The 21,825-nt window shown below is 34.0% G+C and overlaps 1 long non-coding RNA gene across 2 annotated transcripts in view; it reads right to left on the bottom strand.

The window, feature by feature from the left end:
- The window catches only part of LOC131825263 (uncharacterized), a 111,747-nt gene extending 90,205 nt beyond the window's left edge, over positions 1-21,542 (bottom strand). Inside the window, exon 1 of one of the 2 annotated variants that reach the window (XR_009351179.1) lies at positions 18,393-21,542. This is a non-coding gene — a long non-coding RNA (uncharacterized LOC131825263). The remainder of the gene's footprint in view (positions 1-18,392) is intronic. The other variant, XR_009351178.1, reaches the window with a different exon arrangement.
- Positions 21,543-21,825: the final 283 nt, after the last annotated feature.

The following is a 21,825-nucleotide window of genomic DNA, read 5'->3' as shown; positions in this document are numbered from 1 at the left end:
CATTTTAATATACAAACGTGATATCCAGGATGGTAAGGCAGCAAGAAAGTTAAGATAGTGATTTTTATAGGTGTTTAATACTGTGGACATTCCTTTCTCTGTTTTCTTCATTTTACATTTTCATTTTAAATTCATTATCATCAATATTTCATCAAGGGTATCTGCAAAAGTACTTTCAAAGCAAATTCAATTTATTTGTTAAAATTTCTTTAAAAAGATTCTTTAAAAAGATTTAAATAGTGAGTTCAAATAATAAATATCACATTACATGGTAGTTATTGATACTAAGACAATTTAGAAATAAGAATTTCTTCACAGAGTAGATGATTTCTGGAAAATAGTTATTGAAACAAAAATTTTATCTCCTTATTTAGTCTCTTCTTCAAAAGATAAATATACTTTCAAAACCATGACATATATTTGTATGTTTTGGTAAGTAAATGAAATTAGTTTGTCATTTTTTGCCGTCTTTAAGTACACATTTCTAAGCTTATAGAGGTTGACTCTGAAGAGGATTTCCAAAATTTTAAAAGCTATGTTTTTAGTTAAGGGATGAGTGACCATGGAGGCCCAATTCGTGGTTTATACACAGAGCTCTTATTGGAGATTGAATATTGTTTTCTTTATGGAATGTTGTTTTCTTTTGAATTTCTATTTTGAATTTTGAATTTCTATTGAATGATGTTTTCTGTTAATTATGGTAATCATATTTTAAAAAATTAAAATTAAAATTTTTAATTTAAAATAAAAAATTTTAAAAAATAAAAAATATTTGATTGTGGTAATCATATTTTAAAAGAGAATTTTTTCAAAATCTAGATAAAGATAAATATTCACTAAGGTCAGTTAGGAAACATTAAACATTAAATTCTATATAATGGGTCTGCCCTGCAGAAGGTCAACTCTCTCCTCTCTCAAATTTATTCCTCACCTATTTCTCTATATCTCCTGAGATCTTCCAGAATCCTTCTGCAAACTTTCTGTGGAGCCATCTTAGGTGCCTCATGTATTTACTATAACTTACAAAACAACACCACGCAATATTTCCTCACAGAAAGTTTCTTTCCAGGATCAATTTAGTATTCATAATCTGCTAATGGCATTCTATTTGCAAGTTGTTTGGGAACAAACAAACTTCAGGCAAGAGGGTCCTGATAAGGTTCCTAGAAAAGTAAAGACGCAATCTTAATTTTTGAAAGAAACTTCAAACAAAAGGGAAAGAGTACATAATATAATTGAAGGAATAAAAATTTGGAGATCAGTTGGAAAATTGCAGCACTATTCCAGCTCTGATGTGCAGGATGGACTAGCACAGTGGAAGTCTGTCTGGGAAATGACCTTATATCTGTGTGACCAGAAACTGAATTTCCTTAGGAGTAATAGTTCGATATTGTTATGAGAAGGAAATGGAGGGATGATTTCGATCCCTTATTATAAACTTTGGATGGAGAACATACAGCTGCTTTCAGGAATCACTAGATGAGCTGATGGATATTTTTCTTTCTTTTCTTTCTTTCTTTTTTTTTTTAAAATCAGGCAACACCCAGACCATATGCAAGTCCTTCTGCCCTGTTTGTTTTGCTGCATTCAAGATTCTGGACATCCTTTTTTGTAATTCAACCTTCTAGTTTCTGAAACCTGGTTGCATTAATCTAAACTACCACCACCAAATCATTCTTTTCCCAAAGTATCCACTCTTTTTTTTTTTTTAATTTTTACTTTCAGTCAATTTGTTTCTGATTTGTGTCTTTAGCTAGAACTTAAAGGCAAAAACAAAGGTATCACACCAGCAGTGACGATATTTTTGTCAAAATTTGAGAGAACAGAAGCATGGGGCTTGAGTCTCTGTGATACAAGAGGTCACACTATGGAAAAATTTAGATTAGATCAGCATAGATTAGATACTGTGCTCCCCCCTAATCACTACTCATCTGGAAAAGGTCTATTCCACTATTAAAACTGACCTTTTGGACTATGTATAAAGAGACTGGATTACAGGCAGTAAGATTTTCCACACTGGAAACATTAAATTTTTAAAACATTAAACAGATGAAAACATATAGTATAAAAATATTTTTAAACAGGGCAAGATATACTGACACTAACATATCTTAATGAAAAATTGTTCAACTTGACTTGGAACTCTACTTCATGTCTAAACAGCTGAATTAAGCTCAAGGGTTGTTCCAAATGTAAATATTCAGCCCTAGACATAAAAGACAATAATTAAGCTAAATACTGATTTCCTTTCCAAACTTCAAAAATTATACCAGGTTTCATCTGGTGTTCCTTTCCCTTAATTTGCTAAACAATAGAATTAGCATCAGAAGGAGAAAGAAGATAGTTGTGAACAGCATCCAGCCTTTTGACAGTAATCAAAATAACCAGTTTCTTCAGAAAAGACCAAGAGAAAGTGACAATTGATTCCATAAAGAAATAGAGGAGTTGAGAATGTATATTTCATCATCTCTCAACTGGAAAGCTGGAAATATATGAAACTTGGATTTTAAATTAATTGCTTTTTCTTATGTGTACTTATACTATGAGAAGTGAAATGGATCCTTTGAAGTTTTACCCTGGTTTAATTAATGTGCTTATGGTTCCTTGAAGAAATATTTCAAAAGAAAACATAAATGGAAGATAAGGCTGGCATACCCTCCAGTTAATGTTGATTAAAAAAATGAAGCAGGAAACCATTACTGTTTTCCAATATTGTTAGAAACTTGCCACTCTGTTCTGTTTTGACCTCCATGATGACAAGGCATTAGGTACTTTGATGTCTCTTTCAATGACATTGTATTACCAAAGAGTAACATCTCAAAAGAACATGCCTCCTCTCCCATATCCACTCCCACATGCACATTAACTCCTAAACATCTTCATTTGATTGGAAGTGAGGATATTATTTTTTATTAAACAAAAACTATTAAACCAGTTCTGTAATTCTCACCAATTTTCAGGTAAGAAGAGTAAAGTGAAGAAGGCGCTTTTTATAATCAGCAAATGGCAGAGGTGGGATTTGAACCTAAGCAATCTGACTCTGGTATCCATACTTTAAATACTCTACTGTTTCAGAAGCCCGTATAGACCCCAAGGGGAGGGGGTAGTCTCAGTAGCTGCTAATATTATTTTCTAAAAAGACTGTTTTCCCCAATTTTTTTCAATTTCTTTCTTTTGGGGAGAGGAGAGAAGGAGTTATGGGTTTTATATCTGTGTTAGTAATATATACAGTGAAATGCTTCAATCATCATACACTTGACTTCTTCCATACCCCTAAATCTTCCTTGACTTATGATAGTTATATCCCAGTAATATCCTAAGTTGAAAATGCATTTAATACACTTAAGCCACCAAACATCAAGGCTTAGCCTAACCCATCTTATTCGTACTCAGAATACTCATGTTAGCCTAAAGTTGGGCAAAATCATTTAACAAAATCATATTTTGTTTTAACTATGCCACAAATGGGATGGCACAGTCTTTACATCTCAGTTATTGACTGATTGTTTTGAAGATTTTTTGTTTTGTTTTGTTTTTCACTTTTTAAAGTTTTTATTTTAATTGCAACATAGCACAGAGTGTTAAATTAGGTTCAGGTACACAGTACAGTGAGCGGTTCAACAATTCTGTACATTACTCAGTGCTCATAGTGGTAAGGGTGCTCTTTAATCCCATCACCTATTTCCCCCCTTCTGCCTCACCCAGCTCCACTCTGGTGACCATCAGTTGCTCTGTATAGTTAAGAGTTTGCTTCTTGGTTTGTATCTCTCTTTTTTTGAGAGAGAAATAGAGTGAGAAGGGGGAGAAGTAGAAGTGGGGAGGGACAGGTAGACTCCATGCCAATCAAGAAAACTTACTACCACGTTCAATTCCAGGACTTTGAGATCATGACCTGAGCCAAAAACCAAAAGTTGGACACTTAACTGACCGGTCCAACCGGCATCCCTATTAATTGACTTTTAAATTGTATTATAATCTAATTTTTTAAATCGTTGGTGACAGTCTTCCTTCTTTTGTGGAAACAGATACAGCTACAAGGATTCTAAGTTCCTACACAAATAGATCCTCAGAAATTGTCAATTGCATTGGTTGATATTACAAAATGAGAATCAGTGATTTTTCAGAATATTTAAGCTTCAACCAGATGTTATTCCTTTGCAAAGTAACTGAATCATCAAAAGATAAGAACTCCACGTGCAGCTTTTAGAATCTTCTAGTCTTTAAGGAAATGAGCAGTGTTGAGAAGGGGAAACTCAGTTTGAGATACAAATATTCATTTTATTAGGATCACTCACTTACAGGTTCAACATGTATTTATTAAGCATTTATTATACGTCAGTTCTGCTACAGGTAGAGAAATGATGCCAGATCAGGGAAGGTTTCACACAGAACACCATTTAATGCTTTGTTGAATTCAATTACCTTTTTCAGCAGGATCATGTGGCAACTAAATATTCATTTTTCATAAAAAGTTGCTGAAAGAAATTTTTGCTGGCTTTTATTTATTTTTTTTCTTTTAAGTACAGCAAGTGATAAAAACAAAACATAAAAAGAAACCTACTAGCTCAGTTAACCTACCTTTGCCTTTTTTTTCTATTTTTCACAGTCTAGCTCATTACTGTTTAATATTCCCAACCAAGTTTATAATCTTCATGGAAATGGAAATACACACAAAGGTGTTCTAAATAAGAGTATGGACATGTGTATTCATTGCAGGAAGGTTGTAAGCTGATAACTACTCTGATTACAGATTGATTTTTACTAATCCAGGGAAAAGGTAGGTATTAACATAGTCTACGGATATCACATGTCCTTTGTTCATCTTCTCTTTGCCTGAATCACTTGCTCAGTAACAAGCACCCATCAGAGATTGGAGGAACATAGGGTAAAAGGCCTATCAATTAATTTGCAATGTTTCCTTTTAAAAGACTATTTGGTTTTATTTTGTAATCAAAACAAGTAATGTAACAGGATGGGATAATCTATATCTCTTTAATCCTTTCTAGCTTGAATTTCATCTACTTTTTAACACAACTCCAATGACAAATTAGTCATGCATCAGAATGGAATATTCTTTCCTATCAGTAGGCATCAGGGCCTACAGAAAATATAGAATAGATAATTCTCAGAGGGCAAGAGAATAATCTTCCACATATGGTAATTTTCTTACTGGGTTTCGATATCACTGTGGCCCATATTGGCCAGAATTGCCTTTTAGTTTCCTGGAGGCTAGCATTTCTTATAAACAAGGAAAAATTTAAAGAAATATCATATATCACCCAATCCTCCCTAAACTTATTGATAAATTATTTTCATAACTATGATTATAGCAAAACAGCTACTATAGACAGTAAATTCTGTACATCAGAAACATGTTATAATTGGTTAGAAATTTTTTCCTTCATCATTTCACAAAAAGTCTAAACAAAATAAAAACATATTTAGCTCATTTAGTTCTTTCTGTTGTGCATCATAATTAAAGATAAATTCCTGTTCCCTTAACAAAAAAAAATGATAATACTGGGAAAAAATGTTTACATATTAATATGTTGCTTCTTGTCCTATATCAAACTAACAAATGAAAAAGTGTTTTCAAAATGTATCAGTTTCAAAATAAATTACTATTAATAAAAAGTCATATTTATTATTGTTTTCTCCAGATCTTTGTATACCCACCAAAAATAACCTGAGACTTGGACTATCCCAGATAGAAATTCCAAAGCATAAAATAATTTCCAGGAATTAATTTTATCTTAGTAAATATATATATGTAGGTAGGTGTAGGTATAAGTACATATATATACACACACACACATATATATATACACATATATATATTTATATTGTATTAATATGTAACACTACACTAATAAATGCATGTATTATATTCTACTACTTTTTACCTGTATCTCTGCAAGTCATGCTAGTCTTGCCTAACTAGTGAATTGTAATACTTATTTCTGATGACCATATTATAGCAGCTATAATTGTAAGAAAACAGAAATAAGGATTGATGAACTAAGTACTATATAATCTTCAAGATAAAATGGCTTTAATATCACAGCAAGAAAACCAGGTATGTGTTAACTGACGAGTGAAAAAAAACTCAGAACTTCTCGTGAGAAGTTCAGTGCATTCTTCACGAGGAAATGGCCATGAAGTTAACATATTTAGACAAAGATACCTAAGTGGAGACACTTTAAAAATATCCTGAAGTAATTCTGTAGTTGTTTCCTTCCTGATCTCTACCTGTATCTGATGAACTCAATGTAAATAAACATTTACTTTTTCCAAAATCAGCTTCTTCCTCTAAGGTAATTCCTTCTGTGTTCTCAAATCCAAGCTGTGAACCTGACCTTCTCTGTAGTGAGATCAGAATAACTCCATCCATTTTCACGGGTCAGTAAAGGCCAATTGCTACAAGGTGGCATCCTGAGTTAAAGGGAACAATACTTTGAAGTCACCCAAAGATATATAGCATGGTAGTCTGACAAGCTAGTATTTTTTTAAATGTCCACATTAGTTTGCTTACTTGGCTACCTACGGACATTTTATACATTAAAAAAAAAAAAAAAAAAATCACATTTAAAACCTCAGATAAAATTATGGGGAAAAAAAAAAAAGTCTTGGAGAAAGTTGGTTTTCTCTTCCTATTAGATGCAAATACATCTAATTAAGCAGAAGCCCAGCAGTGGAATTTTGTAGTGTCCATTACACATTTGAATTGTGAACAGGCCATTTATGAATTCATCTGAGAGGGAAGCTTACTGCCAGCTGGTGTCAGAAATGGAATCATTATCAGGCATTGTATAGTTGTCAAAAATAATAACAAGCACCATTGACCTTGGCCAAATTTGAACTAGTTATTTAAAAACAAAAATACTAGAAAGTGACATTACTGTTTTTAGGGGCTATAATGTCTTTAAAATATAACCCTCAGGAAGCCTGTAAAACAAATTGTTTGTGATTTATTGTTAGTGAATTTCTGGATTATAAGGGAATTTTGTAGTGCAGTAAATTCAAATAAAATCAGTTCTTTAAAAAAAAAAAAAGACTTTGGAAAACTGTAGTAACCTACTTGCTCACCCTGGACCTCTCATAGAGGGTTCCATTATATACAGAAATGTCATTTCTTATAATAAAGACAAAAGATTTAGAGTAGAAAAACAATCCTGTACAGGTCATAGATCAGTCTTTACTAGCTAGAGGATACTATTATTTCACTATTTAGGAGGGGGAGTATGAGATCTTCACCTTTTCACAGTTAACGTGTGTATCATGTGATAGGGCTTTACAAACTACATTTTAATATACTACTTCAATGTTATTTATTTTTTTATTTTTTAAAGATTTTATTTTTGTATTTGATAGACAGAGATCACAAGTAGGCAGAGAGGCAGGCAGAGAGAGAGGAGGAAGCAGGCTCCCCACCGAGCAGAGAGCCCGATGCCGGGCTCGATCCCAGGACACCGGGATCATGACCTGAGCCGAAGGCAGAGGCTTTAACCCACTGAGCCACCCAGGCGCCCCTGTTATTTATTTTATTTAAAGCAGTTGCTTATTAGTAAGTTTAAATAATACCCAGATGACAACCCCAGACTGTCTAACAGTATAACCAATGTAATGTAATAAATATATTAATTAGAACTTGGGGATGCACTCAATAAAAACTTATAACTCAATAGGTGAATTGGATAATAACATCTAAATAACTAAGTCTTATTTTTTTCTATAATAAAAACCTTTTAAATTTTTATTAGTAATGTTTTTATTTTCCTAGTCGAGTAGATCATCTTAAATTTGAATACAGAGTCATAGGAACTGTGGACCTATCAGAAATAACATAGAAAATGGCAAGAAAAATCTCTCTAAAAATATCTTTATCCTTATTGTCAAAATATTAGATCTTATTTTGCTTGTATATGAAATTATGAGGTTAAATATGTTCAGAATTGTTTCAAGTTATTCTTTGGCAAAGATAATTTATCTTGTTGTACACCAGAACATTTCAGCATCTATGAAAACTTAAGAAAAAAAAAACTGATAATTTAGTTTTTAAAAATGTATATTTGGGCAACCTATAATTATAGTTACATATGTGTAATAAATAATAAAAACACAGGAATAGAAGTCAAAAGTTTAAAGATTTTAGAGATTTTTTTTAGTATCTACTTAGAATGAAACATACTAAATCTCATTTTCAGAAAATATTTCCATGAATAACTCAGTAATATTGAGTCCTTGCTTCCTATGGTTCAAACCTACATGAGTCTGTTATCACGTAAAACAAGTACTGCTTTTAATGGTTCATTTAAAATGCTTCTATTTTCATATTTCATCTGTTAGTGAGAAAAACTGACTACTACCTTTTTGGTACCAGATGTACATTTTAAAAATTATGTTTAAAATAAAAAACAAAAACAAAACAACTGGAAACCGCCTAAAAGTATGGAATGGAGAAATAAATTGTGCCATATTCACATAAATGTATTAAACCACAATAAAAATGAACAACCTACTGATACATGCAAATGGGAAATCACATGGACAAAATGTTGAGTAACATAAGTCAGAGAAAAATGCACACGTGGTGTATGATTCTATTTATATAAAATTTAAAAAAGCCTGGCAAATCTAATCTATGGTAAGAGATATCAACAGGGCATGAGATATTCTTCTGGAGTGTTGGAAATGTCTATATCCTGATCTGTGAAAGGATTACATGTATATATGCATATGAGTTCATATATATAAACCGTTCACCCAGCTGTAGGCATAAGAATTGTATGTGCTGTATATCTCCATTAAAAAAAACTTTTAGGGGCACCTGGGTGGGTCAGTGGGTTAAAACCTCTGCCTTCAGCTCAGATCATGATCCCAGGGTCCTGGGATAGAGCCCCACATTGGGCTCTCTGTTCAGCGGGGAGCCTGCTTCCCACCACCCCTCTCTGCCTGCCTCTCTGATTACTTGTGATCTCTGTCCGTCAAATAAATAAATAAATCTTAAAAAATAAAAATTAAAAAAAAACTTTTAATCTCATAAAGAAAGAAAAATCCAAAGGACTATCTTCAACAGAGTCTTTTCAGAAAAGATGCTAAGTGAACATTTCGACAAAACTCATTAAAGGATTAGAGTGCCCTAGTATATATATCATAGACAAAACTATAAACTAAAAACTTTTAATAATATAGCTTTACAGAAACAATAACTCACGGGGAAGTTTATATTCAATTATATTACTTTTTATTAGCCTTCTCTATACTTAATAACGAAGCTAAATCCTCCTTCATGGTTTCCATGCCACTGAAGTGGTTTTTTTTTTTTTTTTTTAATAAGAAAAACACAATATTTGCAAGCTGGATATAAATGACTTTACAGGCTCAGACATCATTATGTAGAGGAAGGAATACAAAACTAGAAGGAAGAGCTGTATTCAAAGCCAACCCTCTGGGAGTTAGTGTTACTACCATGAGCAAAAATGGCCATTTTTTCCCCAAGACCATGTCCTCCTGCAAAAAAAACAAGGGAGTTAAATATCATTCAATGATCACAGGTTTGAAAGCCAAGGAATCAAATATCTGAGTGTTGGAATAGAGATTTTGAACCTAATTTTTGAGGGTTCATCAAGATATTTTCAACCACAATAACAGCATTACATGAAACTTAATTGAAATAAAACGAACAATTTGATAAAAGTATATCACATGCCCGTATGTATCCCCATTTCTCTTAAGTTTTAGTCGTATCAACAGAGGTTAGAAATCTACTGTTTAAAACAGTTACCAACAATTGGTCTATATTTCAAGTTTTTTTCTGCGCAGCGTATGACATAGACAAATTATGAGTTCTGAAGAAACACGGTTGGTTGTCCAGTGGGAAACACCTACTCCGGAGCAGTGAAGTACTTTGGGAAGGAGTCTGAGTCTTTGCTTCCGTAGGATGCCTTAATAGTGCACTGCTTGGGAGCAGTCGATGGTTACCAGGGGCCAGCGGGAAGAACCACAGTGCCTCTTTAAGTCTCGCCCCTCTTTGTTTTAATAACATGCATGTTAACAAAGCAAGCTAGTGGAATTTCTTGACTGAGATATTTCCGCCTCCTGTGTTATTCCACAGGTCTTAATATTTTAAGCCATGGATGTGCCAAAAAGCCTCACAGTAGAAACACAGTTGTTGCCCATTCATATCATCAAGTTTTCTTTTCTTCCCTGGAGAAAAGCTGCTGATGACTAAATGCGGTTCAGTGGTCACTGGCTATTGCTTAACTTAGAACAATATTAAAAATACTTCATATATTAAAAGTACTGGGGCGTGTGGGTGGCTCAGTCAGTTAAGTGTCTGCCTTTGGCTCAGGTCATGATCTCGGGGTCCTGGGATCGAGCCCCGTGTCAGGTGTCAGGCTCTCTGTTCAATGAGGAGTCTGTTCCTCCCTCTCCTTCTGTGAGCCCATGCTTGCACGCTCTCTCTCTTTTAAATCTTTAAAAAGTACATTAGAAGGGACGCCTGGGTGGCTCAGTTGGTTAAGCAGCTGCCTTCGGCTCGGGTCATGATCCCAGCGTCCTGGGATCGAGTCCCACATCGGGCTCCTTGCTCGGCAGGGAGCCTGCTTCTCCCTCTGCCTCTGCCTGCCTCTTTGTCTGCCTGTGCTTGCTCGCTCTCTCTCCCTCTGTCTCTGGCAAATAAATAAATAAAATCTTAAAAAAAAAAATTTCGTTAAAAAAAAAAGTACTCCCTGTATAAAACAAAAAATAAAAAACAAAAAAAAAAAACAAAAAACGGTGTCTCCCACTACTCTCCACCAAATGGCTAATTTTAATTTTTTGTTTAAAAAAGAACATTTAAGTCAAAAGGTTACAGTTAATGTTCCTAAAACTCTTGAGGTCAAGAACATTAAATATGTAGTATAGTGGGTAACAGCATGGTGTAGAATCTAGAAGCACTGCTAACACAGGTTCAAATTCAGACATCAACACTTAGTAGCCCTGAAGCTAGGAGAATTCTTTAAGTACTCGGAGTCTCCCATCTGTACAATAGGAATAATATTCCTCTAATGGTGGGGAGAATATCCGCACCTTTGAAGGTGAAAGGATTAAGTGAGATGAGGTATTATGGGGAACCACACAGCATCTGAATTGCCTCAATGACTGGGTATGTATAATATTTTCAGCAGCAGGGCTCAGTCACTTGAAAAAATGTTGTAGACAGGATAAAGGATTCCATCAGCAGACTAGTAACAAATGAGTCAGTTTTCTAATTACCTCCAAGGTCAAATTTTTGAAATTCTTTTAGTAATACTCTTAGGAAAGCAAACTATTGTTGAAATAGTAATGGGTTGATTATAATAAATCTCTGAGCTTACACAGGGTAAAAGCTCTTTTGTTCCCTGGTCCAGGGTAATCCCTTACCTTCCACTTCCCCTTCCTCCTCCAACCATCAACATGCCTTCCCAAAGAGTTTTAGAAAAACTTGGCTATCCCTAGCTCCAAAGAAAAGAAGTCTATTGGGAGACCAGGAAAACATGGTGAATAACAGGTCTCTACCTGATGGAATAACATTAACAACAGTAGGTTTATCACTATTGAGTATGTAAGCAGCTCCAAGTAAAATGCACCCATTAAAAGAAGTTGATTTCCCAGAAATGTAGGTTGATAGTCATTGCTTATAACACAATACACAAAAGCAGTTTACCAGTATTCCCCATTTTTACCAATGTACTTATATCTTACCCTTGATATTTTCCTTATCGTTAAGCAAAGAAAATATAAGATTTCTTACACACACACACACACACACACACACACACACACATTTGCACACCATCTCATGAACACGCATACACACATACAAGCACTTCTTCCAGCTATAGCAGAATAATTTTACACATCATCAGGGATAATATAATACAAATAGTATAAAGACAGAGTACATACAGTGGGTCTACACACTGAATAATCAATTTTCACAAACCTGCTGTAAGTTTTGGTCTGCTTATAATTTCCAGTCCTTCAGTGGTTCTGCCACCTAAATAGAAATTGTCCCAGGTATTCGTAAGTATTAATTTCCTCCATCTAGTAAACCTAGTAATGATTCTTCCAATCCAATTTAAAAACCATTAAAATGTCTGACTTTTAAACCCATTATAATTTAGCTCATTTCTGTGAAATTTAGTTCGAAGAAAGCAGCTGTGCATTTGCACATCTGTAAATTACTTTTAATTGCACTTTTCTCAAGTGAGAAAGGAGAAGCTTACCCTACAATCCAATTTGTATATCTGACCACACAAATGCTAGTAAACACCTGTGCTTTATGTATAATTTTATTTTGGACAACATAATCTCATCTCACTATTAATCCAGACTTATATGTGATTTAGCTACACCACATTTGATCTTGAGAAGACTTTAAGATGGAAAGTGGAGAGTGTATGATATTTGATCACCTTGTTATTTCCTCATCTAAGAGGAGAGAACAAACTTCAGAGGTAGACATGGCTAGTTCTGAAAGCAAAAAATGTGCAATTACTATTACATTCATTCTTAATGACTTGGATATTAAAAATTAAAGCAAATTCCAGATACGAGGTAGCTGGATAACTTACATTTTATCTAAAACCTATTCATTTAATAAATCAGCCCTTTGTCTTAAATCAGGCATTCTGAACTACTGATTAGCAAAGTCAATTACTGCCTTCTAATAACAAATAGCAGTTTCCAAATGAAACTTGTTGGCACAAAAATATGTCAATAGAAAAATGTTATCGTTCCATAAATATTCTGAACTGATTATTGCTGTGTTTCATCTGCCAAAATCACAAATCATTCTGTTTCTACATTTCTTGTTGATTCATTTCCTGACAATTGAAGATGTATTAGAAATAGCTAAATCATGCTTGAGTAGGAATTTTCTATGCAAGAACCTTTTTGAACATCTAACCTGACTGTATTTATAACTGACTGTTAACCAACCCCCTCCCCCCAAAAAAAAAGAATCTCTAGAGAGTATCTATGAATGGTGGACTCTAGGAATGGAGAGAAAAGAACATGTGATCAAGTTAGAATCCACCAGAATAAGCAATGGCAACATACATATAATTTTCAAAAATTGCTTCACTCACGGAAAATGCATATCTAAATCATCATGCCTCATAAAAAATGTAATAGAGAAATTTTTAAAGAAATGCTTTTCAACAGTAATTTGCAGATGACATCTTAAATAGAATTAAAGTTTATCCCTCAAGTTTAATTTCAGGACCATGGCTTCTATCATTTAATTATTTTGGACTCACAATATATATTGATATATACTCCTTTGAGCACAAAACAATTTACAAACTCACACATCAAATATGCACGTCATACAGTTTTGAGTAACTCAACCTTTCACACGCAACTGTCTGCATTCTTCAGGAAAGTGCCCAGGTTTAGGGAAGAACGAAAAACTAATTATGCTTGCTAAGGCTGACTTCGCTCGGTTATTACACTGATTTGGTCATCTGATTGAGCTGACCTCCTCAAACGGTGATTTAAAAAAAAAAAAAAAAAAAAAATCACCACCCACGGAACACAGCCTCTGCTAAAGAAACCCCAACCACACACCTTCCCCTGAACAATAAGAACAAATGAGTTCTGCTGCAACCCCTGTCTCTCAAAAATGTCTGAGAAGGGTGACATGTAGCTCTGAAAGAAGACTAGGGGATTTAAAATGGGACATGACCACATGGACCTTAGAGCATACAGACGGGGCCACTACTATGCCTCTGCTGCCTCTTTCTCAGCTGTTTCTAGGTGAAGAGTCAACGAAGTTTGCTCTTGGGGCCCACGGTTTCCAGTTTGTTGTTTATGTGTGAATAAAAGTTGTGATTAGTTGCTATAAAAAATACATCATGTCATTAATCTCAATCTTATTTTCTATTTTAGTTTTTTAACTGAGGTCCACAGAAAGCCCGGTGTATTCCTCTCATTTCGATAAACATTAAAAAATATAATCACTCCTTTCAAAATCTCCGCAAATAGTGACGTAGTTGCTAATCACACAGGAGGGAATATTTTTTTTTTTTAATATTTCAAGCATTCCCTCCCCCCACACAAAGTTGACCTCTTCTGTTACTGCAAGAAATAGAAAGTTAAGGCACTACTAGTCTCGTGGAATTTTTAAAGAGAACTATTATGCAGCATTTCAATAACAGCGAAGAGGAGGCAATTATACAATTAGTCAATATTAATACTTTTTGAAGCAAATGATGGAATTCCAGGCTTTCTATCAATCAGTAATTATGTAAAGTCAATAACAATCAAGTATTTAGAATCACCACCCAAACATGTAAATGACCACTAACTTAAGCTGACTATTCAGTGCTTTAAGTGATCCTGATCATCAGAACTGATGTGATTGTCTACTATGCTAGGTCAAACACAGACTAAGTTTCACAAGAAAATCAAACTTTTTGGTCATTGAGAGCAATACAGAATAAGAATAAACTTAGAGCTTCCTACTACACATTCTAGCCTAATGCTCACCAGACAGATAGCTCAGGAGATAGGCAGATATTAAGATTGACAAACCTGAACACATAAGCAAGAGAAAATTCAGTTTTTTCTGAAAAAATTTTGAGCACAAAAAAAAAAAAGATCCCTTTGCTGATCTTGACTTTGAGAGAATAGACAGACAGGCATAAATCATCATTGTTCAAATATATAAATGTCAAGTTGCTGGTAAAATAAGCCCTATCATGTTTAAAAACTGTATCACATAGCAATATTTACTTTATGATAATTTAAAAATTAAACCAATATTTAGTGAAAAAATTTAACAAGTGTAAATCAACCATTCTTTTATATGAAAAGGACTTCAACTTTAAACGTTTAAATCAACTATTAACTATTAACAACATTTAAATCAAAGCACAACCATTACTTGGTTACCTAATTCATAGTTACATGTTGGGCATTTGGAAATATGATAGTTAAAATACTTAATTCTAGGGAGAAAGTCTTACGAATACTTTACAAATTATAATTAATTTTTTAATGTTCAAGATGTATTGCATTAACGAAATGACAAAATATTCTTATCGGCTGTTTACATGAAAAGTATCTCCTTTTATTTTGCATATACTTTCTCCAAAACTACAAAGACTGGTGTCTCACGTGCTTCATGTATTTACTTTTGTTATTGCAAATCCAAGATCATCTCACATATACTAATCTTTTATGGCAGAGGTCAGTGAAGTTGTGCCAAAATTCAATAATGATGTTCTATCTAGTATAGGAATACATTTATCTCATTGCTGGAATTTAGACCATGTAGAACAAAGCATTTCATTTAAAGGATGAAACACTCATCAAGAATGCCCTCTTGCAAACACTTCTCACATTTTAAAAATTGTGGGTAAAATACTGCTGTTGTAAAGCCTTCTTTTCAATACAAAATTAAAGTTAACACTTAACCCAATATCTCTTTTACTTAACGGGACAAGAAGCATTTTATGTGCCTGTTGCATAATTGAAACAAACAAAAACTCTGTCACACTTAAAACAGTAAAGGCCCGTAATCTAAATTGACAAATACAAATGAATTCCACTTTTTCTAAAGAGTGAAGAAGTTTCTACTTGTAACGCGGAATAGGTTTTAATATTCCCAAAAGGATGGAAAAAAGTGACAAGTGAAACAAATCATTCAAGCTGTTCTTCACAGATTAAACAAAAATATTACATTATTTTTATTTTTTAAAGTAATTTGGATTCTGAATATTGTTTTTAAAATTTCAGTTCACCGAAGAAAATATAACCAGTATTTTGCATTTATGATCCCAAGTAAAATTAGCTAATAATTCTGCCAAAAAGCCTACACCATTAAAATACTCAATAACAATTCATAGCTATAGCAAAAGAAAGTAAATTCCTTAGCCTTTTTCATAAAGTGTATGATAAATTCTTCTCAGTACTCACTTTTTCTACTTCAACTCAAAAATATTTTTCGGTTAATTATGTACAATTAAGTTTTTTCTGAACTCACAAACTAACATATCTTTGTACTTCAACTTTTATTCTGTATTTTATGGCATTTACTTTACCATCACCTCTAATTAACCGAGAGAGAGAAAAAAAGGAAAAGAACCTAAATTTTTCAGTAGAAAAATTATTGGTATATTTTAGAGAACTACCTGCTATTTTCAAATTAGTAAAATTGATTTAAAATAATAGAAAATGCAAACAGAAAAATAATGTTATGTGTATGAGAGCTAAGATTACAATAAAAATAGAATTCAAAAGTAATATTTAAGCCAGAATTATGCTGAATAAGACAAGCAGTCTTATTGTTCTTGCACCTGTTTGATGATAATGATAACATGTGTTTGTTTTTACCTAAATTTTGAAATGTTATGTGTTGTTTCCTTTTTAAAAAATCAGAGGTTCCACTAAATGAGAATTCCACTGTGAACTCACATAGAAGTATAGAACTTATACAGGTATATTTCTATAAATAGCAGATATGTATTACCTTTTCCCAATTTATATCATCTATATATTTTAATGTTGACTGATATGATTTCAAACACTCCTTGCCTCAAAGCAACTGGTAGTAAGGTATATACAGGATCTTAATTCAACCCACAACAATACAAGACATTTTTTTATATAAACACAAATTATATATAAACCTAAATAGATCTGAAGTAAATCAAGATGCACTTCCTAATGCTTTAAAATTTACTTACAGTTAATTTTCACTTTTTTCTATGACCCAAATTTGCAACATTTTACACTGTGTAATAATAAGGGGACGGCAAATATAGTGACAAATATATAAAATACATACCCATTAAGACAGCTTTAAATCATATTTCTTTAAAGGGGGCATAAATCTACTTCTCATTAATATTTTAAAGAGAAATATGATTATTTTAAAGTAAAAAAAGATGTTTCACTCTAGATTACTTTATACTAACTTACTAAATAATATTTAGGACAGTGATAACAGGATTTCTTAAAAAGAAACAAAGCAACAGAAATCCTTCCGAATTTTCTACTTTTAAATACTCTGCAATGTATCTATTTTAATGTTTAAAGGTATTGCTGAAAATGGCAACATAAAATCTGAAGTTGTTAATATCTGATTACTGTAGTATTTCATCGCAACTTAAGAATTTAACTCTTAAAATACTGGAGTATAAAATAACGTATCGGCTTCCATGATCAAATCCAGTACAGTAAAATCAAAACCAACAACTCCAAAAATTGGGTGTAAGGTGGTTTTCAGCTTCAGAATTTCTTTTATGAAAAATCATTTTTAGTGCCAAAAAACAATTGAATACAATTATCTAAAGTTATCCAGTCATGTATACATACCAAACATGTCTTTACAACTTCTGCTAAAAACACTATCAAGGTGTTAATAAATTTTTAAAATTATAAGAAATGTTAACATTTTTTAGAATCCTAAACACCATAGCATTTAAAATAGAATACCCAGTTAAAAGATGTGAAGCTTAATTGTGCGTACAACGAAACTTCTAGAAAACTTCCTTACTGTTCACTGAGTATTACTTACAGAGATTAACAGTTTTAAGAATTCATCTGTTATTTATCCTGAAATGTTTTGAATAACCCTTCCGTACTGTATACATCTCAATGAAATGACCACCCCTACCCTGATCTGCTGAGAAAAACAACAACAAAAAAAAAAATCGGTAAATTTTCTTTCAGGTTGTTCTTGTCCTAACCTATTTTAGGTGGCCACAGCAGGAATTCATAATGATAAAAAGAAACAATATCAGGAAATTTTTTTACGTGCTTGTTTCATATTTACTGTATAAAGTCATTTTCACATGCCTACACAACTGGTTGTGGCAGCTTTCAGACATGATTTTCAATCAAAAAAAAAAAAAAAAAAGAAAGAAAGAAAGAAAGAAAAAAAAAATTGCTCCAGGTTCTTTACAGAAAGCTTGCCGCTGGGAAGTTGATTTTGGCCAAGTGCCAAAATCATGTGCAAAGGGGCCTCATTAGGGATTCATGGCAGCCTTCAACGCTAACAAAAAATGTGACCCAACAGGCTAAATCAGCGACTAAAATTAAAAAGTAAGAGACAAAGACAACTTACTTAATATTCCTTCCAAAGCAACATTAAACTTTTTTTGGTAATTAAACCCTTGTTAGTCTAATGCAGTGTTCCTCTGTCCTCAAATGATTGTACAATTACTCTTTAAAACTTGTCAATTTCCCTTCTAAATACACTTTCTTTCTGTGACAGTTTACAAAGATTTTGCTATATAGTAAAACTCTATATCCACTATAATCAGTTCAATAGCAGACAACAAAATCGTAAAAACGCAGAGCCCAGTATTCCATGACGATTTAAACAAACAAACAGAAAATAAGCAGACAATAGGCAGTACCTTTTAAACTTCTACCAAAGTGAATGTGCGCCGTCCAAAGTCACGTAGGTGGTGAGGAATCCTCCTCACTGCCCAACTTTTCCCCCCAAAAGTAGATTTGATATGTAGCCTTACCTAGATGTCTTCTGGCTTTTCTGCAGATCAAAAAGTTTCCTGCCTAAGCACACAGATATTCTTTCACAAACCATAAAGGCCCTTTTATGAATCCAGCACTGTAACAGGCTGCTTTCCACACCACGTTGAGAGCCCAGTGCGTCAGCTCTCAAGATAAAATACATTGCTAATACACAATTAGTGGGAGAGGTTGTCTATTGGAGAATTTATCTTAACGAAAGAAAGAAAAGGGTTTTTTTTTCCTTTTTTTTTTCCTTTTTCTTTTCTTTTCTTTCTTTTTTTTTTTTCTTTTTCTTTTTTTTTTTCTTTTTTTTTTTTTGGAAAAAGCAAAGAGGGTGCGGTCAGATGTTAGCGTTTGCCTGAGAAAAGGGCCCTACACTGCACTAGTACCTAAATACTAGCAGAAGCTGCCTGGGAAGAGAGCCAATGGAAGGACTTTGTTTGACCCAGCTGCCAATCTCCCCTGAAACCGTGCGCCAGACTAAACACTCACACTATTTTAACTCAAATCAGGCTACAGCAGCTGTTTGCTTTCCGGCTCTGAGCTCTGCACCCACCATGGCCTCTGCAGTTCACCCCGCGCGCTCTGCTAGCTGCCTGGCTGAAATCTGTTCCGGGTTGGGATTTGTCACTGGAGAGCGAATTTTAACCCTATTCCTCGTGGTAACTATGGGCTGTGTTGTTCAGCATTGGGCTCTGGTGATTTGGGATAATTTTATGATCTTTTAAAAGAAGAGGCTATTTCTTTCATACCATAGAGGAGAATTGAGATTTGAAGGATTCATCCATTTCTTTGAAATTCTAACTTAAACTCTTCTGATGCATTCAAATTAACACTAAAATCGCCCTTGTCTGTAACAATAACAAGGTCCCTACCAGTCATCTCTAAGAACAAAGATGGTACCTATTCACACCCTAATCCGAACTTCTTCAGGCCTGGCAAGAAATCACGTTGACATCACAGGACTGGAGACGGGATGGACACATCATACTAAGAGTTAGTACTGACTGCTTTGTGCTCTGGAAAGTTCCTCCAGAAGCAACACCGAGGCACACAAGTTGTTTGTTTTCCTTACATGAAAAAGTACCAAGTGGCCCAATTCACCTTTCTTAAATTTCTAAGCTCATCTAGCTATTAGGCCCCGCGTAAAAATTATATCCTGCATTGTGAAACATTAAAATTTGTCCCCTGGTAGTCAAAAGTGGAAAGGAAAGAGAAGTTAGCCAGGGAAGTAGAATTTAAGTAGTCATCAAAGTTATCTGAGATAACAGGAAGAAGATATGATACCAAAGACCTATTGCACACGAGACAGAAGCCAAGCATGGTATATGTGGAGAAAATAAATCAGTAAGCCATTCAATGTGTGCAAGAGAGAGAAGTCAAGAGGAGTCTGATAATATGGGCATCACCAAGTTATCCTTACTTGTAACCAAATTCCTAACTAGGGACCATAGTGGTAAGAGAAGATGACATCTTTTCATTTAGGGATTTTAGTTTTGCTGTTGCTTTGGGGTGGAAAGATGTCTCTTCATTTAAGGCAAATAGCCAGTAAGACTTCTTTTATTTTTAACTTACATAATTTGGTTCACTGCGTAGTCAGAAGATGAGCAAAAAAGAAATGTTTTTCAAATACTGTGAAAGTATGTAGAGAAATGTGTTCAAAAAGTTGTTTCTTCTGTTTACTTTGTTTCTATTCTTGCCCCCAAATGACATGTCTGTTTTCTTATCTTAGAAACTAGAGCTCTAAATTTAAAAAAATTGTAATTTTACAATAAAATGTTATTTTCTCTGATGGGAAGTGATGAATATGGCTATGAGGAGGTTGAACTGTTAAGTTTTATGGGTGCACATAAACTGAAAGACCCAATTCATTAAGAATGCATGTCAAGATAATATTGTATAACAGGTGGATTACTATCCTTACTCTGACAATAATATATGTATAAACCCAAAAGATTCCCACTGGATCTTGCTTTCCACAGAGCAGAGTATAGTTTGGTGCTCAGAATTCTTACAGAATCAGATAAAAGACTGGAAATGGTTTCTTTTGCATATTTTTCATTCAAGTCAAGAAAATAGTCAACACGTTTCTCTGAATAGTCTATTACAATCTACCAAGTATGTATCGACTTCTTCCTGCTCTGGAAGTTTCCTCCAGAAACAACGCCGAGCACAGCTATAAAATGGGGATGTGTAGTAGCTTTTGTTTATCTCAGTAATTGCTTCTCTTATACTTCATTCTGCATTTGGGTCTTCTCCTTAGATGCCTGTGCACAAAGAATTGAGTTCACATTATGAGTGTTATGGGCTGAATTGTGTTCTCCTTCCCACATTTCATATGTTGAGGTCCTCACTGCCAGGACCTCAGAATGTGACTGTATTTGGAGATTGTCGGAGGCAGGCCCCTGGCCAGGGCGGCCTCCGCCATTAAAAGATGGCGCCTGGCTAGTTGCCAGGTTAAGATTGCCTCCTGAGACTAAGCAGAATGCCCAAGAGGAAGTAAACAGCATTGGTTGCTAGCAAAGTTGTTCGTTTAGGTGCACAGCCTGATTCGCTCCCTCCTGTACCCTGCTCGCTGATTGGTCATGTAAGCTTATATAAGTGTGTAGACTTGCAGAAATAAAGAGAGAGAAGATGCATCCGAACCGGGGTTCTTGTCATCCTTGCGGGGCGAGGGCGATAGGAGATAGGAACTTGAAAGAGATAATTTTGTTAAATGAGGTCATTAGGGTGGGCCCTGATCCAATATGACTAGTAAGAAGAGATTAGGACACTGATACACACAGAGGGAAGATCGTGTGAAGACACAGGAAGAAATCTATCCACAGCCAAGGAGAGGGGTTCAGAGGAAACCAAACCTATAGGCTCTTGATCTCGGACTTGTAGCTGTCAGGATGGGTTTGTGAAAAAATAAAAAGACATCTGGTTTGTGGTATTTGTTATGGCAGCCAGAGGAAACTAATACAATGTCTAAGTAAAAAGGAAAGAAAGATTATCTTATTGTTGGAATAAAATTTGTATTTATACTTAGGTGTTTGATTTCATCCAAGAGATGAAGTGTATATTATTCCTATCTTCCAGGAAAGATAAAAATTATATGTATGCTGAAGTTTTAAATAAAAACATACATGATGTTAAGAATGAAGGAAAATAAAACACAATTACCTGTTATGTGGTACTTCTCATTCTGTATTTTGAACAGGAATGTTGTGCTTAAGTCATTGTCTGGTACATAGTAAAACAGTATGTGCACAATTAATATGCACAGACCTTACAAAGAATTGTGGAATTCTTTGTGATTCCATAATTAAATGCTAG

Source organism: Mustela lutreola, chromosome 2 (genome assembly GCF_030435805.1).
Source record: "Mustela lutreola isolate mMusLut2 chromosome 2, mMusLut2.pri, whole genome shotgun sequence".
Taxonomy (NCBI): domain Eukaryota; kingdom Metazoa; phylum Chordata; class Mammalia; order Carnivora; family Mustelidae; genus Mustela; species Mustela lutreola.
Note: the sequence above shows the minus strand (reverse complement) of the source record. Positions and strands in the feature narration are given on the sequence as shown.